This window comes from Dromiciops gliroides, chromosome 4, assembly GCF_019393635.1.
Source record: "Dromiciops gliroides isolate mDroGli1 chromosome 4, mDroGli1.pri, whole genome shotgun sequence".
NCBI lineage: Eukaryota > Metazoa > Chordata > Mammalia > Microbiotheria > Microbiotheriidae > Dromiciops > Dromiciops gliroides.
The window spans coordinates 242,394,385-242,407,670 of NC_057864.1; the positions used below are offsets into that span (position 1 = coordinate 242,394,385).

Below are 13,286 nucleotides of genomic sequence, written 5' to 3' on the forward strand. Positions count from 1 at the left end.
CCTGTGCCCCTCCCCCACCTGGGCCACTGCTACTCAAGCCTACCTCCTGGTTCTCAACAGGGGTGAAAAATCCAAGTTCTGCCTCAGCACCAGCATAGACCCCTGTAGTCTCCCCCCTGCCCAGGGCTCAGACTTCTCACCAGACTGTGAGCTTAGTTCTAGACAACACTGGTGCTTCAGCTGATTCAGAGGCTCTGGGGGTCTGCTTTTCTGGTGAAGCCTTCCTGGGACTGGATCTGTGTCAGGGTGACTGTGGGGTTGGGCCCGACTCCTGTATCAGCACAGCAGCTCCCTCCTTCTGACCTTCCAAGCCGTTCTTGGTTAGAAGATGATTTCAGCACATTCTTCTGTGAGTTTTGCTGCTCTGGGCATTTTCCTATGACCTTATTTGGATGTTTTTTGGAGCGATCGTGTCATGAGTTCAAGAGCTCACTGCCTTTCCTCTGCTGTCTTGGCTCTCAAGCCCATTATTTCTTACAAAACTAAGACAATTAAGTTGATCCAGGTGTGATCACTATATGCCACTATAATTGCTGCTACTGGGGAAGCTGAGTGAAGCTGGCAAATTAGTTGAGCTCAGGAGATCAATTGAGCTGAATTGGGGTTACAGCTATCCACATTAAGTCCAGCAATCATTTGATTAGCCTCTTGAGAAGGGGCTAAGGAAGGCAAACTGCCTTAGGAAGGCAATCTGACCCAGGTCTTTAATGGAGCATATCAGAGCTTTTGTGAAAGTCAGCATTGGGAACCAACCAGACCCTTAAGTGTCCACTATATTTCTTTCTTTTTTTTTTTAGTGAGGCAATTGGGGTTAAGTGACTTGCCCAGGGTCACACAGCTAGTAAGTGTTAAGTGTCTGAGGCCAGATTTGAACTCAGGTACTCCTGACACTAGGGCCGGTGCTCTATCTACTGTGCCACCTAGCTGCCCCCAGGTGCTTTATATTTTGATGGTTTTCAATCTCTACCTCCTCAGAGAGGGTGACAGTAGTTAAAACTTATTGCTTCTTTAAAAAATTTTTTTCTATGTGAATTTGTCTTTTATGTTTAGCATTTGTGTTAAAGTAATAAATAGCTCTCCCATACAATCTACATTGTATGTTGAATACCTTTCTATGCTGCTTTTTGGTGAGACCCTAGATATGAGCAAAACCCAAGCTTTACATCATTTTCTCTAGAATGGGGGACAAACAGAGCCAAATAGTGCAGGAAAAAGACCTGAATCCTTCTTTTATTTGGTTGGGCTCCTTCCAAACTGAACCTGGTCCATACATGCATGAATCCAAGTTCTGAAAAGAATTCCTTGTTGAAGGAGAGGATGCAGCTCCCAAACCTTTGGAACCAGAAGTAGTTATTACTGTTACAGCTTTTAAAAAAAAATTTTAATTTTTTAGTGAGGCAATTGGGGTTAAGTGACTTGCCCAGGGTCACACAGCTAGTAAGTGTTAAGTGTCTGAGCCCAAATTTGAACTGGGTACTCTTGACTCCAGGGTCAGTGCTCTATCCACTGCGCCACCTAGCTGCCCCTTTCTGTTACAGCTTGAAAAGAAACTTGAGGCCTCTCTTAAAGAGAAAGAAGCTATTTGTCCTCATAAGAATGTTATAATAGAACCATACAAACTATCAGCTAAAAAATCATCCAGTAAGGGCCAAAGGAAGAGAAGGCCAGCAGTAGCAGGTGATTCCTTGTCTTACTGGGGCAGCAATTTGTCCAAAACCTAACAGAGAACTTCCCAAGACTTGTCAAAGTGTAGGACAATTAACCACTTCCAGTGATTCACGGAGGCACAAATGACACTTCTAGGAGTCTAAAAAGTATTGCTAATGATAACAAAGTTTTGTACAGGAAACTAAACTATAGGGCCACAGGCTTGCCCTATCACTGTTGCCCAACAAAGACAAGGGATGCAGAAGGAAAAATTAATTTGGTAAGTGAACTCCTGGCTAAGAAGGTAGTATTTGAGAATGGAATTCAGACTTCTGAATTGTGGTTTAAAATTTTGGGATGGCAGATTCCTGTCCAGAGATGTTGTACACTTAACAAAAACTGACAATAATATATTTGTTTGGTGTCTTGCAAATGTCATCAAAGGGCTCTAAACACAAAAGGATTGCCTATGTATGTTGCCCCAAGTTAGATACCATAGGGAATAGTTATAAAGAAGAAAGATGAATAGTCTTTGAGAATCCAGAAGTTCCTAGGTGACAAACTCTTAAGAGAGAAGCCAATCCAAGTCCAACCTGGTAGAATTAAAGGAAGAGCCTTTTTTTTTAAAGAGCTACCAATCCCTTTTAAAACCAAATGATAACAGTGGAAGAAAAATTGGGAAAAGAAGTGAGAATTATAGGAGAAAAATATGAAGAGAATTAACAGCTTGGATAAGAGGTTAAAAAAAACTTATCCAAGAAAATAACTCCTTGAAAATTCAGTTTAACCTAATAGAAGCTAATGATTTCATGATACATCAAAACAAAGTCAAAATGACTGAAGAAATATGAGTTATAGCAAAAAACAATTTGATGTAGGAGGCAAAAAAAGGGTTAATAGAAAAATATAAGACCCAAGCTCTGGTACAGATATTAGCTCTAAAAGGGAATCAGATCCCAGTTAATGGATAACTTATGTTAGGTTCTCATACCCATAGTGATCAACATCTATAACGGACCAGAATGGGTCAGGTCAAAATAACAATAAAGGAAAAAGACAACCTATAGAAATTCTAATGAAAAATGATTATATTTTGAAACTAGCCATGGGAATCAGAAAGAGACATGCACAGAAAAGGCCAAATTTGTCCCCAGGTTCACCTTATGATGTGTAAACCCCCAAAACACACCTCCACTGAAAAAGGTACCGGCCTTGGGGTTGGTTTAGGACCCCAGGAACTCCAAATTAGGATAAGCCCATAATGAGTAGAACAGGCCCTCCCCTGTACCTCCCCAAGGTGGAGATTATTATAATGAGACTGATAATCAATTTATCTATAGTATTAATATAACTGTCTTTCCTTTCCTTATTCGAGAGATACCTTTCCAATATTCTGATTCTCTCCCTGTGGTCACCCACAGTATTGCAATAAAACGTGGGAAACTGAGTCACTGAGTCTTGTAATTCTTTCGGGACGACTCACAATCAGTTTGACCCCAAATTCCAGCCCACATCATTTGGTGCCCCGTGTGACTTCAAGTCCCAGACTCAGAAGGGTGAGATCTTGCTAAGGTAAGTTTGGGATTTGCTTTTAACCTCCTGTACACAGGTTTGGTTTTTTGGCTCTTTTGGGAGTCCAGCAGGCTCACCAAAGCGAGTGGGGGTATTTCTTGTTGGTTCGGGATCAAGCGATTTACCCTGAGGGGGTTTCCTTTTTTTCCTGAAAAGGGAAGAAAGGAATTGCCCTGTTGGCAAGACCCAGCAGTCTGGGGGACACCCTGGATTGGGTTCTTTGCTGTTTTGGGACACCCACGTGGACCCAGGTGCGGTGTTGGTAACCTCCGGGAAGTTACAAATGGGTCAGGAGGCTAGCATCCCTAATGACTCCCCATTGGGATGTATCTTGAAAAATTGGGACAAGTCTGATTGCACTGACCTGGAAAAGAAAATGGGTGGTGTTTTATTGCAATACTGTCTGGCCACAGCAACCCCCTCATTCGGCTCTTGGGTTCCCCAGGACGGAGTATGCATTGTGTTTTTCCCCTCTGTTGCCTCAGAAACCTCAGTCACATTGGGTGGGCCCCCAAGGTCTGAGGTAGGATTTTTCTCATGTACAGTCTTAGCCCAACCTACCTTAAAGGGACAGAGAGAGAAAACATTCTGCATAACCCCTCGGGTGTATCCTTACAAATTTGGAAAAAGGGAAAAAGTTGGACTTGGGTAAAAAGGACTTATTTGCAAGAGAAAAGATTTAAGGTATGGCTGTTTGTTTGCTTGTCTGTGTGCGGCTGTTAATCTGCTTGTTGTCTCATGCATTTATGTCTGTCAAATGTTGTAATTGTGGGGAATTTTTGGTGTACCCTCCCCCCTACCCCTGTAGCCTTTCAGAGCAATGGCCAGGCTCTGAAGGTGGGAGAAGGGAAGTCTTTGACTTCTGTACAGGTGTGTGTCTACTTAAGAGTTTTGAATTTGGACTTGGGATGTAACCTTTTTTCTAGGCATTCATAGCCTTAGATGAACATTGTAAAAGCTGGGTGAAAAAAAAATGCTGCTACTTTGAAATCTTTTGTAGTGGAATGGTTAAAAAATCAGGAACTATTTGTAATGTGTAAGAGTTTTAAAGAAATTAGTCAAGTGTGACTTGCACCGCTGCCTCGCACCCCTCCCCCCCCTTAGGTGTTGGCTGGCTGTGCAGCACCAGAGCTATGAGTGGGTGGGTGAGAGAGAGAATGTTTAGAAAATCTTAAGAAACTGTCCAGAGTATTTTAAATAATTGGTAAAAGCAAATAGAAAGAAAACTGTGCTGTTTTGTACTGACTGTTCAAAGAATTTGGAATCTTGGGGGAAAAAAGGGGCGAAGTATATTTAAGGTACACTGCCACTTTAAGTGTTCACCTGTCATTTCAAGGTTTGTGAATTCTGGAAGAAACCAAAGAATACTGTTAAAGTTTTAAAGTTATTTTTAAATTCATATGCGTTAAATTTGTAATTGTGTTAAAATTATTGGAAACAAAGCAATTGATGGTTTTAACAAAAATAGATATAGTAGTTGTTTCCTCTAAGAAAGAGGAAAGCATTGGAAGCTGGTAAATCATTAAACAGAAAAGGCCTTCTAGATTTTTTAAAATTTGTAAACTTGCCAGAAAAGAGTTGGTTACAAGGAATGGTTTTGCTGAGGATTTATAAGGTTGCTAATTGTATAGAAGTAATTTTTTTTTTTTTAGTGAGGCAATTGGGGTTAAGTGACTTGCCCAGGGTCACACAGCTAATAAGTGTTAAGTGTCTGAGGCCGGATTTGAACTCAGGTACTCCTGAGTCCAGGGCCGATGCTCTATCCACTGCACCACCTAGCTGCCCCAGTAATTTCTAATGATTGATCTTTACACCAGGATAAAGTTTAAATCTGAGAAGGAAGGAAAAACCAAGCAACATGTGTGTGTGTCCTGGTAAATCTTTTTTGCTCATTGCAATTTCATGAGAGTAGAGGTTTGCTATTTAAGATAAAATTATGATGTGTAAACCCCCAAAACACATGTCCACTGAAAAAGGTACCCGCCTCAGGGGTTGGTTTAGGACCCCAGGAACTCCAAATTAGGATAAGCCCTCCCTTGTAACACCCCTAGGTGGAGAATAGTATAATGAATAGAACAGGCCCTCCCTTGTACCTCCCCAAGGTGGAGATTATTATAATGAGACTGATAATCAATTTATCCATACTATAAATATAACTGTCTTTCCTTTCCTTATTTGAGAGATACCTTTCTAATATTCTGGTTCTCTCCCTGTGGTCACCCACAGCATTGCAATAAAACTTGGGAAACTGAGTCACTGAGTCTTGTAATTCTTTTGGGATGACTCACGATCAATTGGACCCTAAATTTCCATCCCACATCAAATCGACCTAGAAAACAAATTGAAGAGATATAATTTAAGAACCACTGGATTACCATTGAACTAAAAAAATTGTATCTTTTAATACCAAGGGGCAAAGTATAAATATAAAGAATCCACCAGTCACGTCCTAAAAGAAATTCCAAAATAAAAACTTCCAGGAACATTTTTGGCCAAATTCATAGCTCTCATAGAAAAAATAACAGCAAGCAGCCTGAAAGAATTTAAGCAGTGAAGAATTATAGTAAGGCTCTCACATAATTGAGCATCTACCACTATAAAGGAGTAGAGAGCTTAGAATATATGCCAGAAGGCAAAAGATCTAGGTTTACAACTAAGAATAATTTATCCAGCAAAGTTGAATATAATCCTAAAGGGGGAAACTGGATCTTTAATGAAATAAAATACTTAACAGGTATTCCTAATGAAAAGATCAGAGCTGAGTAGAAAATTTGACATATAAACTAAGAAAAGTATAATATGAGCAAGCAATCATAAGGGACTAAACAGTATTATTTACATTCTTATATGAGGAGATGATACATATAGCTCCTCAGAACTTTATCCTCATCAGGGATTATAGAAGGAATTTAATTAAACTGAGAGTGATTCTGTTATGCTTTTATGACCTTAAAAGAAGAATGGAAAGGATAGAGAACAGTAATAAACTGGGAGGGGGTAAGGAAGAGAAGAATGACAAAATTATCTTGTGTGAATATAGTCTCTAAGTCAAGGTCTATACAAAAAGGGACAGGGAGCTGGCAAGGGGTATGGGGGCAACACTTGAACTCTTATCTGAACTCAAAGGAGGGAACAATATACATACATAGTTGTAAAGAAATACATTTCACCCAATAGGGAAATGAGGGAAAGGAAGAAGATAAGAGAATAGATTAAGGGAGGGATTATTCAGTAGTTTCTTTGAAATCCTTGACCTTTTGTTCTTCCAAATGAATTTTGTTATTTTTTTCTAACTCAGTAAAATATTTTGTAATATAATTGGGCTAGCATTGAATAAATAGATTAGTTAGGTAAAATTATCATCTTTATTGTAGTGGCTTTGCCTACCTACGATTATACCCTAAGTATTTATATCTGACTTTATTTGCATAAAGAGTGTTTTATAATTATGTTCATGTGGTTCCTGGGTCTGTTTTAGCAGGTATACTCTCCGGTATTTTATGTTTTCTACAGTTATTTTAAATGGGGTATCTCTTTGTATCTTTTCTTCCAGGATTTTGTTGGTGATATGTAAAAATGTTGAGAACTTGTGTGGGTTTATTTTATATCCTACTATTTTGCTAAAATTATTAACTTGCTAAAAATAACTTTTTAGTTGAATCTAGGATTTTCCAAATATATCAGATTTATTTCTCATTCTGATCTCTGCAATTTCCATTTCTTCTCTTATTGCTAGAATTTCTAAAATATTGAATTATATTGTTGACAGCATAGTTTCCCTATTTATCTCTTTTAATTAAATTGATTTTAGTTTTAACTTTATCTGAGATTGTGATTGCTACCCCTCCTTTTTTAATATACATCAGCTGATGCATACTAAATTCTGCTCCAACCCTTTATTTTAATTCTGTGTGTATCTCATTTTTAATTGTATTTCTTGTAGACAACATATTGTCAGGTTCTGATTTTTAATCTATTCTGCTATCCATTTCCATGTTATGGGTGAGTTCATCCCATTCACATTCAGCTATAATTACTAGTTGTGGATTTCCCTCAATCCTATTTGCCCTCACTATTTATCCTTCTCCCTTATCCTTTCCTCCCACCCTCCTAATTCTTAATCTACATACCCTTCTTTTTTTAAATAAATAAAAGTATTTTTTCCAGTTACATATAAGGATAGTTTTCAACATTTGTTTTCATAGGATTTGTAGTTCCAAAATTTTCTCCCACTCTCCCTTCCCTCCCTCCTCCCCAAGATGGAAAGCAATCTGATATAGGTTATATATGTGCAATCACATTAAACATATTTCTACATTAGTTATCTTGTGAAAGAAGAATCAGAGCACAAGGGAAACACCTCAAAAAAGAAGGGAAAAAAACCATCTCAAAAGTAGAAACAGTATGGTTCAATCTGCATTCATAATCCACAGTTCTTTTTTCTGTATGTTGAGAACATTTTCTATCATAAGTTCTTTGAAATTGTTTTGGATCATTGCACTACTGATAAGAGCCAAGTCTGCCACTATTGTTCATCACACAATGTTGCTGTTACTGTGTACAATGTTCTCCTCATTCTGCTCCTCTCAGTCAGCATCAGTTCATCTACATAATTTTCTAAAAGTCTCTTCCTTTTCTATCCCCTTGCCCTCTTATTTCTTTATAAATTTAGAAGACTTTTATACCCTTGTAGATATATATGTTGTTCATTCTTTAACCCAGTTCCTATCAGAATAAGGTTCTAGCACTTCCAGCTCTCCACCCCCACTTGTGTCTTCTGTATTAGTTCTCCCTTTTACACCTCACTTGTATATAATTAGTTTGTAAATAATTTGTAATAATTGCTTTTTTTTTTTTTTGGTGAGGCAGGTGGGTTAAGTGACTTGCCCGGGGTCATACAACTAGTAATTGTCAAGTGTCTGAGGCCAGATTTGAACTCAGGTACTCCTGACTCCAGGGCCAGTGCTCTATCCACTGCGGCAGCTAGCTGCCCCAATAATTGCTTCTTTTTACATCTCCTTACGCAGTTTTATCTTTTTTAGAATCAACCCATCATTTTCAGCTTATTCTAAGCCTTGTTTTCAAACTATCCAAGTAATGATGATTGTCTTAAGAGTACTAATAGTATTTTTACATATAAGAAGTAAGAATAGCATGTAAAAACAATTACCATCATAGCTGTTAATGTGAATGGGAGGAACTCATAAAACATAAGAAAAGAGAATGGATTAGAAATCAGAATCCAACAATACTTTGTTTTTGAGAAACACACTTGAAATAGAAAGACACACAGTTAAACTCTATTATGTTTCAGCTGAAGTTTAAAAAAAAAAAAAGGCTGGGGCAGCTAGGTGGTGCAATGGATAAAGCACCAGCTCTGGATTCAGGAGGACCTGAGTTCAAATTTGACCTCAGACACTTGACACTAGCTGTGTGTCCCTGGGCAAGTCACTTAACCCCCATTGCCCTGAAAAAAAAAAAAAAAGGCAGGCATAGCAATCATGATTTCAGACAAAGCAAAAGCAAAAATAGACCTAATTAAAAGAGGTAATAAAGGAAACTACATTTTGCTAAAAGGTACCATAAATAAGTAACATCAATACTAAACATGGCGCAGCTAGGTGGTGCAGTAGATAAAGCACAGGCTCTGGATTCAGAAGGACCTGAGTTCAAATCCGGCCTCAGACACTTGACACTAGCTGTGTGACTCTGGGCAAGTCACTTAACCCTCATTGCCCCACAAAAAAAAAATACATTAAACACATATACATCAAATAGCATAGCATCCAAATGTTCTTTTATCAATAAAAGAGAGAAAGAACAGATAAATGAATTGGGCGTGTAACTAAAAAATTTAGAAAATTAGCAAATTTAAATCCTCTAAATACCAAAATAGAAATCCTGAAAACCAAAGGAGAGATTAATAAAACTGAAAGCACAAACCTATTGGATTAATTAATAAAACTAGAAAAAATCAAATAGATAAGTCAATAGCTAACTTGATTTTAAAAAGATTTTAAAAACTGAATGAATAACAAATGAAATAAAGGAAATTATTAGGAGCTATTTCACCCAAATATCTACCAATAAAATTGACAGTCTTAATGAAATGAATGAATGTTTACAAAAATACTAATTTCCCAAATTAACAGAATAGGAAATAGAGCATGTAAATAATCTTATCTTAGAAAAAGAAATTAAAGTATAGTATATACCTTATATATAGTATATATGATAGTCAAAGGATACAAATAGTTTTCAGAGGAAGAAATCCAAGCTATTAGTAACCATATGAAAAAAATGCTTTAAATCATTAATAGGGAAATGTGAATTAAAACAACTTGAAATTCCCCCTCTCATCCATCAGATTGAGAAAAAGAAAATGACAAATGCCCAAAGGGCTATAAAACTGTGCATACCCCACATGTACAAAAATATAGCACTTCTTTTTGTGGTGGCAAAGAATTGGAAACTGGGAGGGTGCCCATTGATTGGGCAATGGCCAAACAAGTTATGGTATATGAATATGATGAAATACTATCATGCTATAAGAAATGATGAGGGGCTCTGGTGATGGACTCAACAGAAATTAAAAATGGTTTGGTGTCTGACATATCACCATAGGTTGTCCTACAACACAGCTTCCAACAAAACTCGGCTGTCATGAACCCCAGGTAAAAGAATTGTTTACCTTTATACTAACAAAGTTGGAAAAGCACCAAAATCAGCCTGTGGTGTGTGCCCAGGAAGATTTTGAGGTGTTCGTGCAGTGAGACCTAAAGTTCTTATGAGGCTATCAAAGACCAAAAAGCATGTCAGCAGGGCTTATAGTGGCTCCACGTGTACTAAATGTATCTGTGACAGGATCAAGCATGCTTTCCTGATTGAGGAGCAGAAAATTGTTGTGAAGGTGTTGAAGGCACAGGCACAGAGTCAAAAAAGTAAATAAAAAGGATATATTTTTTTTAATAATAAAGAAAATTAAAATGTGAAAAAAAAAGAAATGATGAGGGGGATGACTTCAAAGAAATCTGGGAAGACTTGTATTAACTAATGCAAAATGAAGTGAACAGAACCAGGAGGACAGTATTGCAATAACAGCAATATTGTAAAGACAAACAACTTTGAAAGACTTAGGAACTCTGATCAATGCAATGACAAACAACAATTGCAGAGGACTGATAATGAAACTTGTTACTCTGCTCCAGATAAAGAAGTAATGGATTTAAAGTGCAGATCGAAGCATTTTTTTGGACATGACTGATGTAGAAATTTGTTTAGTTTGACTATACATATTTGTAACAGGTTTTGGTTTCCTAGCTTTCTCAATGGGTAGGGGAGTGAATGGGGAAAAGAATTGGTAACTAAAAATAACATTGATTTTAAAATTAAATTTAAAAATTTTATTCTTTTAGTAAATAATTTGTTTCCAGTTACATATAAAGATAGTTTTAAGCATTTGGTTTTTTTTTTTGTTTTTTTTTTAGTGAGGCAATTGGGGTTAAGTGACTTGCCCAGGGTCACACAGCTAGTAAGTGTGTGTTAAGTGTCTGAGGCCGGATTTGAACTCAGGTACTCCTGACTCCAGGGCCGGTGCTTTATCCACTGCTCCATCTAGCTGCCCCAGCATTTGTTTTTATAAGATTTTGAGTTCCAGATTTTTCTCCCTCCCTTCTCCCCAAGATGGCAAGCGATCTGATATAGGTTATACGTGTACAGTAATTTTTAAACATTTCCACATTAGTTATATTGTAAAAGAAGAAACAAAACAAAGGGGAAAAACATGAAAATAAAAAAGCAAAAATGGTATGCTTTGATCTGCATTCAAAATCCACAGTTCTTTCTCTGGATGTGGAGAGCATTTTCTATCATGAGTCTTTTGGGATTACCTTGGATCATTGTATTGCTGAGAAGAGCTAACTTTATCTTCACACAATGTTGCTGTTACTGTGTACAATGTTCTTCTGGTTCTGCTCACTTCACTCAGCATCAGTCAGGTTAAGTCTTTCCAGATTTTTTTGCCTATCATTTCTTATAGTACAATAGTATTCCATTACATTCATATACTACAACTTGTTCAACCATTCCCCAATTGATGCACGTCTCCTCAGTTTCCAATTCTTTGCCACACAAAAAGAGCCACTATAAATATTTTTGTACACTTAGGTCCTTTACCCTATTTTATGATCTCTTTGGAATACAGATATAGTAGTGTTATTACTGGATCAAAGGGTATGCAGTTTGATTGTCCTTTGGGCATAGTTCCAAATTGCTCTTCAGAATGGTTGGATCAATTCACAATTCCACCAACACTGCATTGGTGCCCCTATTTTTACAGATCTCCTCCAACATTTATCATTTTCCTTTCCTGTCATATTAGCCAGTCCAATATGTGTGAGGTAGTAGCTCAGAGTGGTTTTAATTTGTATTTCTCTAACCAATAATGATTTAGAACATTTTTTTCATATGACTATAGATAGCTTTAATTTCTTCAACTGAAAATTGCCTATTCATATCCTTTGACCATTTTCCAATTGGGTAATGACTTTTATTCTTGTAGATTTGAGTCAATTCTCTATATATTTGAAAAATGAGGCCCTTATCAGAAATACCAATTGTAAAAATTGTCTCACAGCTTTCTGTTTTCCTTCTAATCCTGATTTCATTGGTTTTGTTTGTGCAAACCCTTTTTAATTTAATCAAAATTATCCATTTTGCATTTCATAATGCTCTCTATGTCTTGTTTCATCATAAGTTCTTCTCTTCTACATAGATCAGACAGGTAAACTATTTCTTGCTCTCCTAATTTGCTTATGGTATCATCCTTTATATCTGAATCATTTATCCAAAATTTGAAAAAATTTAAACAGTGCATTAGCATGCATGTTTTTCTGTAGTCCAATAATTGTCATTTCTTTTTTGGGCATCTTTCCAATCTAATTCCAATCTAAGGTGGAGCCTTATAGTTGCTTTAATGTGCATTTTTCTAATTATTCATGCATTTTCCCCTCACATGGTTGCTGGTAGTATTTATTTCTTCCCTTCAGAACTGCCTAGTCATGTCCTTTTTGTTTTTGTTTTTGTTTTTTTTTTGAGGGGCAATTGGGGTTAAGTGACTTGCCTAGGGTCACACAGCTAGTAAGTGTTAAGTATCTGAGGCCCGATTTGAACTCAGGTACTCCTGAATCCAGGGCCAGTGCTCTATCCACTGCGCCATCTACCTGCCCCTAGTCATGTCCTTTTGACTTTTTATCTATTGGAGAATAACTCATGTTCACTTATATTTCAATCGGTTTCTCATGTATCTTGAATGTGAGAATTTTATCAGAGAAACTTGCTATAAAGGTTTTTTCCCCCCCAGTTTAACTGCCTTCTAAATTACTAGTATTGACTCTTGTTTTGTTTGAAAATTAAGGTAAACCGAGAGACAAGATTCTGAACATGATCAGTTAATTAGTTAGGCTAGCAATAGCCATAAGCTGCTAAATCTTATGTTATTTTGACTATAGCTCAACAGTATTTACATTGTTTTGTTTGTTTTTTCTAGTTGTACATTTTTTTTCCTTCAAAACTTAGCTATGATGTTCCTATGAACTTTCATCTTGGGATCTCTTTTAGGTGGTGATTGGTGGATTTTTTCAATTTCTATTTTACCATTCAGTTTGAAAACTTCAAGGTGATTTTCCTTAATATTTTCTTTTTTTAAATCATAGCTTTCAGGTAGTCTAACAATTCTTATATTGTCTCTCCTTGATCTCTGGGTCAGTTGTTTTTCTAATGAGATATTTCATATTCTGTTCTATTTTTTCATTCTTTGATTTTATTTTATTTCTTAGTGTCTTATAAAGTCATTGCCCAATTCTAATTTTTAAGCTTTTTGGATCTCTTTCCAATTGGTGGACTTTCTTTTTGTAATTTATTTTTTATATTCTTCCATTATTCTTATTTTTCTTCAACCTCTATTTTTTGATTCAAAAGTCCTTTTTAAACTTTTCCAAGAACTCTTTTTGAGCTTGTGATCATTTTTATTTTTTCTTTGAAGAGAAGTCACTATTTTAACTTCACTA

At 36.7% G+C, this 13,286-nt stretch overlaps 1 protein-coding gene and 1 pseudogene across 3 annotated transcripts in view; both read left to right on the top strand.

Annotated features, from left to right (window-relative positions):
- Positions 1–13,286, top strand: part of KIFC1 (kinesin family member C1) — an 83,519-nt gene that overhangs the window by 12,226 nt on the left and 58,007 nt on the right. Inside the window, exon 1 of one of the 3 annotated variants that reach the window (XM_043963099.1) lies at positions 3,773–3,903. The exons of the other annotated variants lie outside the window; for them this stretch is intronic. The gene's annotated coding sequence lies outside the window, so the exon portion shown is untranslated. Of the gene's footprint in view, positions 1–3,772; positions 3,904–13,286 lie in introns of those variants that run through there. 3 annotated transcript variants of the gene reach the window in all.
- On the top strand, positions 9,815–10,169 carry LOC122725791 (annotated as a pseudogene).